This window comes from Dendrobates tinctorius, unplaced genomic scaffold (genome assembly GCF_039654945.1).
Source record: "Dendrobates tinctorius isolate UK_male_01 unplaced genomic scaffold, ASM3965494v1 ptg000228l, whole genome shotgun sequence".
Classification (NCBI taxonomy): domain Eukaryota; kingdom Metazoa; phylum Chordata; class Amphibia; order Anura; family Dendrobatidae; genus Dendrobates; species Dendrobates tinctorius.
The window spans coordinates 2,580,302-2,588,158 of NW_027361895.1; the positions used below are offsets into that span (position 1 = coordinate 2,580,302).

Below are 7,857 nucleotides of genomic sequence, written 5' to 3' on the forward strand. Positions count from 1 at the left end.
ACAAATGTTTATCTGAGTGGGGACTTGTGACTGTAATACCCTCAGGAGAGTACTGTATGGTGGCCTGCATCGCACTCAGCACATCTGCTCCCAGTAAATTCATAGGGGTATTGTCACTAACAATAAGTTTTGTAAGTACCACAATTTCAGCACCTCACTGTTTCTATGTCCTTAGGTCCCTTATTACGTCTCCACTGTTTTCCTTGTGTTCCAGCATACATGACAGGTCATCTTATTGTCCTTGTTTGTTCAACTCCTTTAGCTACCATAAGGAGGTCTTTCGGATCTACATGTCTCCATTCAGGTCTGGCTGTCTGTACTGCGTCTCGTAAGTCTTTGATCATACCGTCAATGAATGCATTCGCGAGTATTCTAACATCAAGTGGGTTTATGCAAATGTACCCCATGTCTGCCCATTTCAGTTGTAACCGTCCAAAGTACATCTCTACCCTCTCTCCTTTTTGCTGTGTCACATTAGTCAGGAGTACGGACTGCTCTGATTGTTCCACTGTAGCCCATTGTCTTAGTCACTCACAGTACGTCTCCCCAGACCGTGCAGATTTATCATCCATGCCCCAAGCCTGATTCTTTGTCACATCTGTGTGTGTCTTAATTATATGTCTTAGTGCGTCACCTGCCTTTAAACTCACCAACCTATCTAGGTCTGCCCAGGTACACTTATATGTCTGCTGTATTTCCTTTATGTGTCTGTAAAACGGGAATGATTGGTCCTCAGGGTCAGGCAACTGCTTCAACAAAGCTAGCTGGTCAGAGGGGCTCCAGGGATAATACACCTGCATCTTTCTCATTCTAGTGACACTTCTAGGTCCTGATGGGGTTGGTCGTCTGATGTCTACTGTCAGCTTACTCCTCAAAGGTCAATGTCCTCACTACCCACTATCCACACTATTATGTCAGCTTCTTATGATCTTGTCTGGACAGGATTTAGCGCAACTCCCTTAGGTCAGTAGCACAGGTCACACAAGTAGCTATTCAGTCTGGGTTTGTCTGAGTCTGATCACAGTGTTTACAAGTCCATCTGTTTTGTCTGGGTCTCTGGTTAAATTTTGTCAATCAAAACATTCATAATACACCTTCCATACTGCTGCACATTCATTCTCAAGCATCATTTATTCACTTGCTATTTTCTTCCCTTGTCTGTGCCTTTTTGTACATCCAAACATTCACACTCTGGTATTTTTGCCTTTTTCAGTATTGGTCCAACCTGTTTCCTGTTTCACTGCTTCCTTTCTTCTCTGTCTTTTACAATTTGCATAGCTGTCTTGGATCCCATTGGGGGCACCGACTGTACACAGAAAAAGTTGCCATGGCTTCACCCTTTTTCTACCGACAGCTCACCTTTATTCTGAAATGCCCCTCTAGTGTGCCTAACCATATCTACGGGCGGCCACACGTAGCAAGTCAGAGCGAGCCTGCCAAGGTGTAGCGGGAAGGCTCCTTGCCTCTCACCCGGTAGACCTACAGGATGTAATGAGAAGGCTCTCTGCCTCTCACCCGTTAGATCAGCTGGCTAGAATAGGAACAGGCCTGCATCCTTCCAGCCCAGCTCCATGGATTGTTGTGGGAAGGCTACTTCAACTTTAGACAGCTCACCTTTATTCTGAAATGCCCCTCTAGTGTGCCTAACAATATCTACGGGCGGCCACACGTAGCAAGTCTGAGCGAGCCTGCCAAGGTATATCCAGAGGGCTCCTTGCCCTCACCTCTCACCCACAACAAAAAAACCCAATGACTAAAGTAAGAAGGCCCAGGTGTGATAGGCCTCTGACCTACTTTATCAGCCATACAGTCGGCTACCTCCTTTGTTGATCCACAATTTGCTATACAAATCAATCACACAACTAGAAGCAGGTTCAAACACATTAATGACCAAACAATCACTTACAATTTCCTCCTAAATTAGGCAACCACATTTTACTTTCAATCTTTCAACTTACAAAATTTAATTCCACTTCAATTAAGTACCGTTGCTTTAAAATGCACAAATCTTTCAGCGCGTACCTTATGGATAGAATTACAGAGAATTTTGAGCGCAGCTTGCACTCAGCAGAGATAAGAGCAAAGGGAGAAGAAAAACTGCGCAGCGGCATCATTCCCCCCTCCCATCAGAATATGCGTCCTTCACAGAATTCCGTAGTTCTTTAGACTTATCAAAATCAATTTCTACAAAGAAACTCAAAATCACGGGATTTCACTGTAAGAGCAGATAACTGTATAATGAGATTAACTGAGTCTTGCCCTTTTTCTGGCCAAATGCATTCATGCCACATATAACACAAGCTATATCATTACTCAATTCATTCAGTCTCAGATGTAGATTTGAAATATCTATAACGCATCTGTCCGGGATTCCACCACAACTAGAAAGGTAACAAATCTCTTGACACAAAAATGTGTGTGATGATTCATTCATACATGCTCATTCAGGGATTTTTTTTTACTCAATTACTCATCTCTCATCTTATTCAGAGGTTCTCATAGACATATACAGTCATGGCCAAAAGTATTGACACCCCTGCAATTCTGTCAGATAATACTCAGTTTCTTCCTGAAAATGATTGCAAACACAAATTCTTTGGTATTATTATCTTCATTTAATTTGTCTTAAATGAAAAAACACAAAAGAGAATGAAGCAAAAAGCAAAACATTGATCATTTCACACAAAACTCCAAAAATGGGCCGGACAAAAGTATTGGCACCCTCAGCCTAATACTTGGTTGCACAACCTTTAGCCAAAATAACTGCGACCAACCGCTTCCGGTAACCATCAATGAGTTTCTTACAATGCTCTGCTGGAATATTAGATCATTCTTCTTTGGCAAACTACTCCAGGTCCCTGATATTTGAAGGGTGCCTTCTCCATACTGCCATTTTTAGATCTCTCCACAGGTGTTCTATGGGATTCAGGTCTGGACTCATTGCTGGCCACCTTAGAAGTCTCCAGTGCTTTCTCTCAAACCATTTTCTAGTGCTTTTTGAAGTGTGTTTTGGGTTATTGTCCTGCTGGAAGACCCATGACCTCAGAGGTAGACCCAGCTTTCTCACACTGGGCCCTAAATTATGCTGCAAAATTTGTTGGTAGTCTTCTGACTTCATAATGCCATGCACACGGTCAAGCAGTCCAGTGCCAGAGGCAGCAAAGCAACCCCAAAACATCAGGGAACCTCCGCCATGTTTGACTGTAGGGACCGTGTACTTTTCTTTGAATGCCTCTTTTTTCTCCTGTAAACTCTATGTTGATGCTTTTGCCCTAAAAGCTCTACTTTTGTCTCATCTGACCAAAGAACATTCTTCCAAAATGTTTTAGGCTTTTTCAGGTAAGTTTTGGCAAACTCCAGCCTGGCTTTTTTATGTCTCGCGGAAAGAAGTGGGGTCTTCCTGGGTCTCCTACCATACAGTCCCTTTTCATTCAGATGCCGACGGATAGTACGGGTTGACACTGTTGTACCCTCGGACTGCAGGGCAGCTTGAACTTGTTTGGATGTTTGTCGAGGTTCTTTATCCAACATCCGCACAATCTTGCGTTGAAATCTCTTGTCAATTTTTCTTTTCCGTCCACATCTAGGGAGGTTACTTCTTGATGACACTGCGCACGGTAGGAACATTCAGGTCTTTGGAGATGGACTTGTAGCCTTGAGATTGCTCATGCTTCCTCACAATTTGGTTTCTCAAGTCCTCAGACAGTTCTTTGGTCTTCTTTCTTTTCTCCATGCTCAATGTGGTACACAAAAGGACACAGGACAGAGGTTGAGTCAACTTTAATCCATGTCAACTGGCTGCAAGTGTGATTTAGTTATTGCCAACACCTGTTAGGTGCCACAGGTAAGTTACAGGTGCTGTTAATTACACAAATTAGAGAAGCATCACATGATTTTTCGAACAGTGCCAATACTTTTGTCCACCCTCTTTTTTATGTTTGATGTGGAATTATATCCAATTTGGCTTTAGGACAATTCTTTTTGTGTTTTTTCATTTAAGACAAATTAAATGATGATAATAATACCAAAGAATTTGTGTTTGCAATCATTTTCAGGAAGAAACTGAGTATTATCTGACAGAATTGCAGGGGTGTCAATACTTTTGGCCATGACTGTATACAAGGATTCACACAGCCTGCCTATCTTGCACTTTGGATTTGATTTTAACCTACAGCAGTGTCCACTGACACTCCGAGAACACCAAAGCCAACTTCTTAAACAACAAGAAACATTGAAAACCAGAGCAACCAAAAACCACAGCCTTATACAAATTTACTGCCAATCCAAAATAACCACTGCACAGAGTCTATCCCAGGCTTTGTGCTACACAGTACACCAGTACACAACCAGTTAGTATATTAGTATATTGCCAGAACAGTTTAACAGATAATACAGATGACAATTATTATCTTATTACTCTATTATTCAACTCTCATACAGACATACTCACCACTCACTGGTGATGTGGGTTCTTTTGAACCGTGCTGTACAGTCTTACCCAGAGATATGTATACATCCTTAGAAAGGTTGCAGATGCAGAATCAATGTAAGAATCAATGTTCTTACCTGCTGCAGCCTGGATTCTGCATATTCAACCTCCCAGGAAGCTCCCACATACGGATTCCGAATAGACTGGTTTCCACGGCCCCACGTTGGGCGCCAAAACTGTCGTAGCTGTTTTCGTTCTGACGAAAGTCAGTTCGCCAGATCACCAGTGAGTCCGAATTGTGAGGTTTTTCGCCCTTCTGATGACAAGCGCTTGGAGACAAAGGGACTCGACACACAAGCCGTGGTCAAATCAGTTTATCTGACGTAATGAAATACAAGACATGTTTTTATACCATTTACAACAATATGTGACTCTATGGAGCTTATTTGGCCCCCACCATCATCTCAGGGTCATACCTTGTTTACAATGTACCCAGAACACGTTGTTGAGAACAAATATGATAACAAGTATAGTTTCCTTGAAGACAGAGACTAGTAGTGTACATAAGAATAGTTCTAGCAATAAGGCAAAAGGCAATTGAAGTCTTAAAGGCATTTAAAGGGATATAAAAGCAAACCATTAACTCTTCTATATCATTATATAGGAAGTTTTGTGGGGGGCTCATACTGTACATATGGGGCTATGTAGGGGAACATGCTGTATATAAGAGGCTATGCGGGGGCCCATGCTGTATACAGGAGGCTATGTGGGGCTTGCACTGTATATAGGAGGCAATGTGCTCATACTATATATAGGAGACTGTGGGGGATCATACTGTATACAGGGGGCCATGTAGGGCCTCATGCTGTATATAGGGGCTATGTGGGAGCTCACACTGCATATAAGAGGCTATATAGCGCTCTTATGGTATATAAGGGGCTATGTGCGGGCTCATATGGTGTATACAGGGGGATTGCAGAAAACTTAATTCTCAATATTAAATGATACAATTATTAATTACTAGCTTGGCGCGTGCAAAATTTTTGCACATTGGTCGTCGGGGGCGCAGGCAATTTCAGAAAAAGCAAGCTGGTCAAATGTAAATGTATTTCAGGAGCTGATGAACACAGACAGGTATTTATAGATGTAGATTAGTAATACAATAAATTGGTTTGATAAGTAGAGGCCAAAACATGTTTTCCGGTTGAGGTGCCACCTGCAGGTCGTTGTGTCTTTCTGCAGGTTTATGAAAATGAATGTTTAAACTGTATTTAGTGATAAAATGGAGGATGTGTGGTTTGTTTGGCTCTTTCCTTGCTGAAGGGAGCAAGTTTACCTTTCAAATGATGTATCGTGTGTGTGTGTGTGTGTGGATGCAGTATGAACGGGGATACAAAGGAATCACCGGAAAACAGTGTTTACAAATAACAGAATAGATAATTATTTTATATTAATATTGGGTTAATATTTCTGTTGAGCAGAATTAATTTCAGCCTCTTGGTTCGGCCCTCCACAACAGTCACTGTTTCTCATGTGTCCCCTGGGGAAGATTAATTGCCCAGCCCTGCCTTACACTGTACTTGTTCTTTCCCAAAAGATATGTAGGAAAGCATGGGCTTGATGGTCTTGACACCCCCTTGGCCCACAATTTGCAACTACTTTTGGGGCACATGCATATATCCATAAACGGTCCCATTCTCATCTTCTGTAAGTTACTATGGATATTTCTGAGTGGGTCATTCTTCTTTAGCCACATTCTGCCAGCACTATAGATGTTAGAACGTCCCTCCCTCCAACTTCCCAGCTTCTATTGCACCTGCCCCGAACTGTGAGCCCACTGCTGTTATGTCTGTATCCAGTTACACAAAGACGTTTCCCCTCTTCTGCTGCTAGAGGCTGATTACGCTTTACAACAGGCAGTGGGCAACAGAGTAAGCACCTAGTGGCCAGCACTAGGGAGGGACTTTTTCGGGGTAAGAAAATAATTTTTAAATTGATTTGCTGATTGCTTTTCTTATCACATAGTGTCTGCAGAGATTTCTCTTTGGCCTGGGAAATCCCTTTAACGATACAGCTATTCAGACATGGATTTTTTTTTTCTAAGTAAGTACACCTGCCTCCTCAGGTCAAGGAGATCTGTTTAATAATGCATAGTAATTGAATTGTCAAATCTGATAACAGATCTATTAAAAATAAAAGAAAACCTCTTCCAACTCGTTTTCTGCACAATTTAAAGTTAGAAAAACCTTTTTTTTTGGATCTAATACCGTCAATAAATATATGCCATAAACAAAATCAGATAAATGTAAAGGTCCAAAAATAATGAGTAAATGATGAAACATACAGATTAACAAAAACATCCTGCTCCAGGTGAGGCTCGAACTCACAACCTCGGCATTGCTCACCACTTACTGTCATATAAGTACCGCGCGCTAACCGATTGCGCCACTGGAGCTGCTGACTTTTCCCTTAGAGTTGGATATTTTCCTGTTAATATCTGCTGGTAAAATCTGATAAATTGGCATAATTTTTGCACATAATAATTGTAGGGAACATTTATCATATACAAGAACAAAAAAAATATATAATACCATTGTGTACAATACAATAGAGGGGGTTACTTCAGAGAGCCCGTCTGTCCACCTTGTGTTACTCCTGTTATTACCACTGCTTTGTAAAAAAATTAATACAAAATAATAACCAATAATTTGTACCCACTTTTTCATCCAAAGTTGAGTCGCCCAATGTGGGGCTCGAACCCGCGACCCTGAGATTAAGAGTCTCATGCTCTACCGACTGAGCTAGCCGGTCTACTGTTACTTTAATTTATTAATTGATTTAAGTTGGTTTTACTGTGGGTGAGCTTCAGGAGTACCAGGATGCCAGATAGGAGGACCAGAGGATGGCGCTGTCATTGCCACCGAGAGAAATCAAGGTGCAGACATTTCAGGTTGCTTGTAGGTAAAATTTGATTCAAACTGATAAAAACTGTATACACAATGCGTTTCGGCTGTTAGCAGCCTTCTTCAGGCACATACAAGACAACGTGAGAATTTTCAAACGGGACACCATATTTTTTTTAGTGTTTGTTGATAATAACATTAAAAAAAACACTCGCCCAACGTGGGGCTCGAACCCACGACCCTGAGATTAAGAGTCTCATGCTCTACCGACTGAGCTAGCCGGGCGATCGTAAGTCTGTGCAAAAGGAACTGACAAAGTTTTATTACTTACAAGGGGAAATAAAATCTTCCTTTGCCCAAAATCCCAACCACAAACAAGCTGCCATTACTGAGCTGCCACTCTCCACAATTCAATTGTCACTACGCATTGAACAGTTACAGAGCTGAAAACTTCACCGTGTTTGATACTGATGACCTTTCCGAGCAGGGCTGCCACTAGGAATTTCGGGGCCCCATACTGGCAAC

The 7,857-nt window shown here is 41.8% G+C and overlaps 2 non-coding genes across 2 annotated transcripts; both read right to left on the reverse strand.

Annotated features, from left to right (window-relative positions):
- Positions 1-6,791: 6,791 nt before the first annotated feature.
- TRNAI-UAU (transfer RNA isoleucine (anticodon UAU)) lies at positions 6,792-6,884 on the reverse strand. The gene is given in 2 exon segments: positions 6,792-6,827; positions 6,847-6,884. It is a non-coding gene; the product is annotated as a tRNA-Ile (tRNA).
- A 660-nt stretch (positions 6,885-7,544) lies between these two features.
- On the reverse strand, positions 7,545-7,617 carry TRNAK-CUU (transfer RNA lysine (anticodon CUU)). Its single transcript has one exon. It is a non-coding gene; the product is annotated as a tRNA-Lys (tRNA).
- Positions 7,618-7,857: the final 240 nt, after the last annotated feature.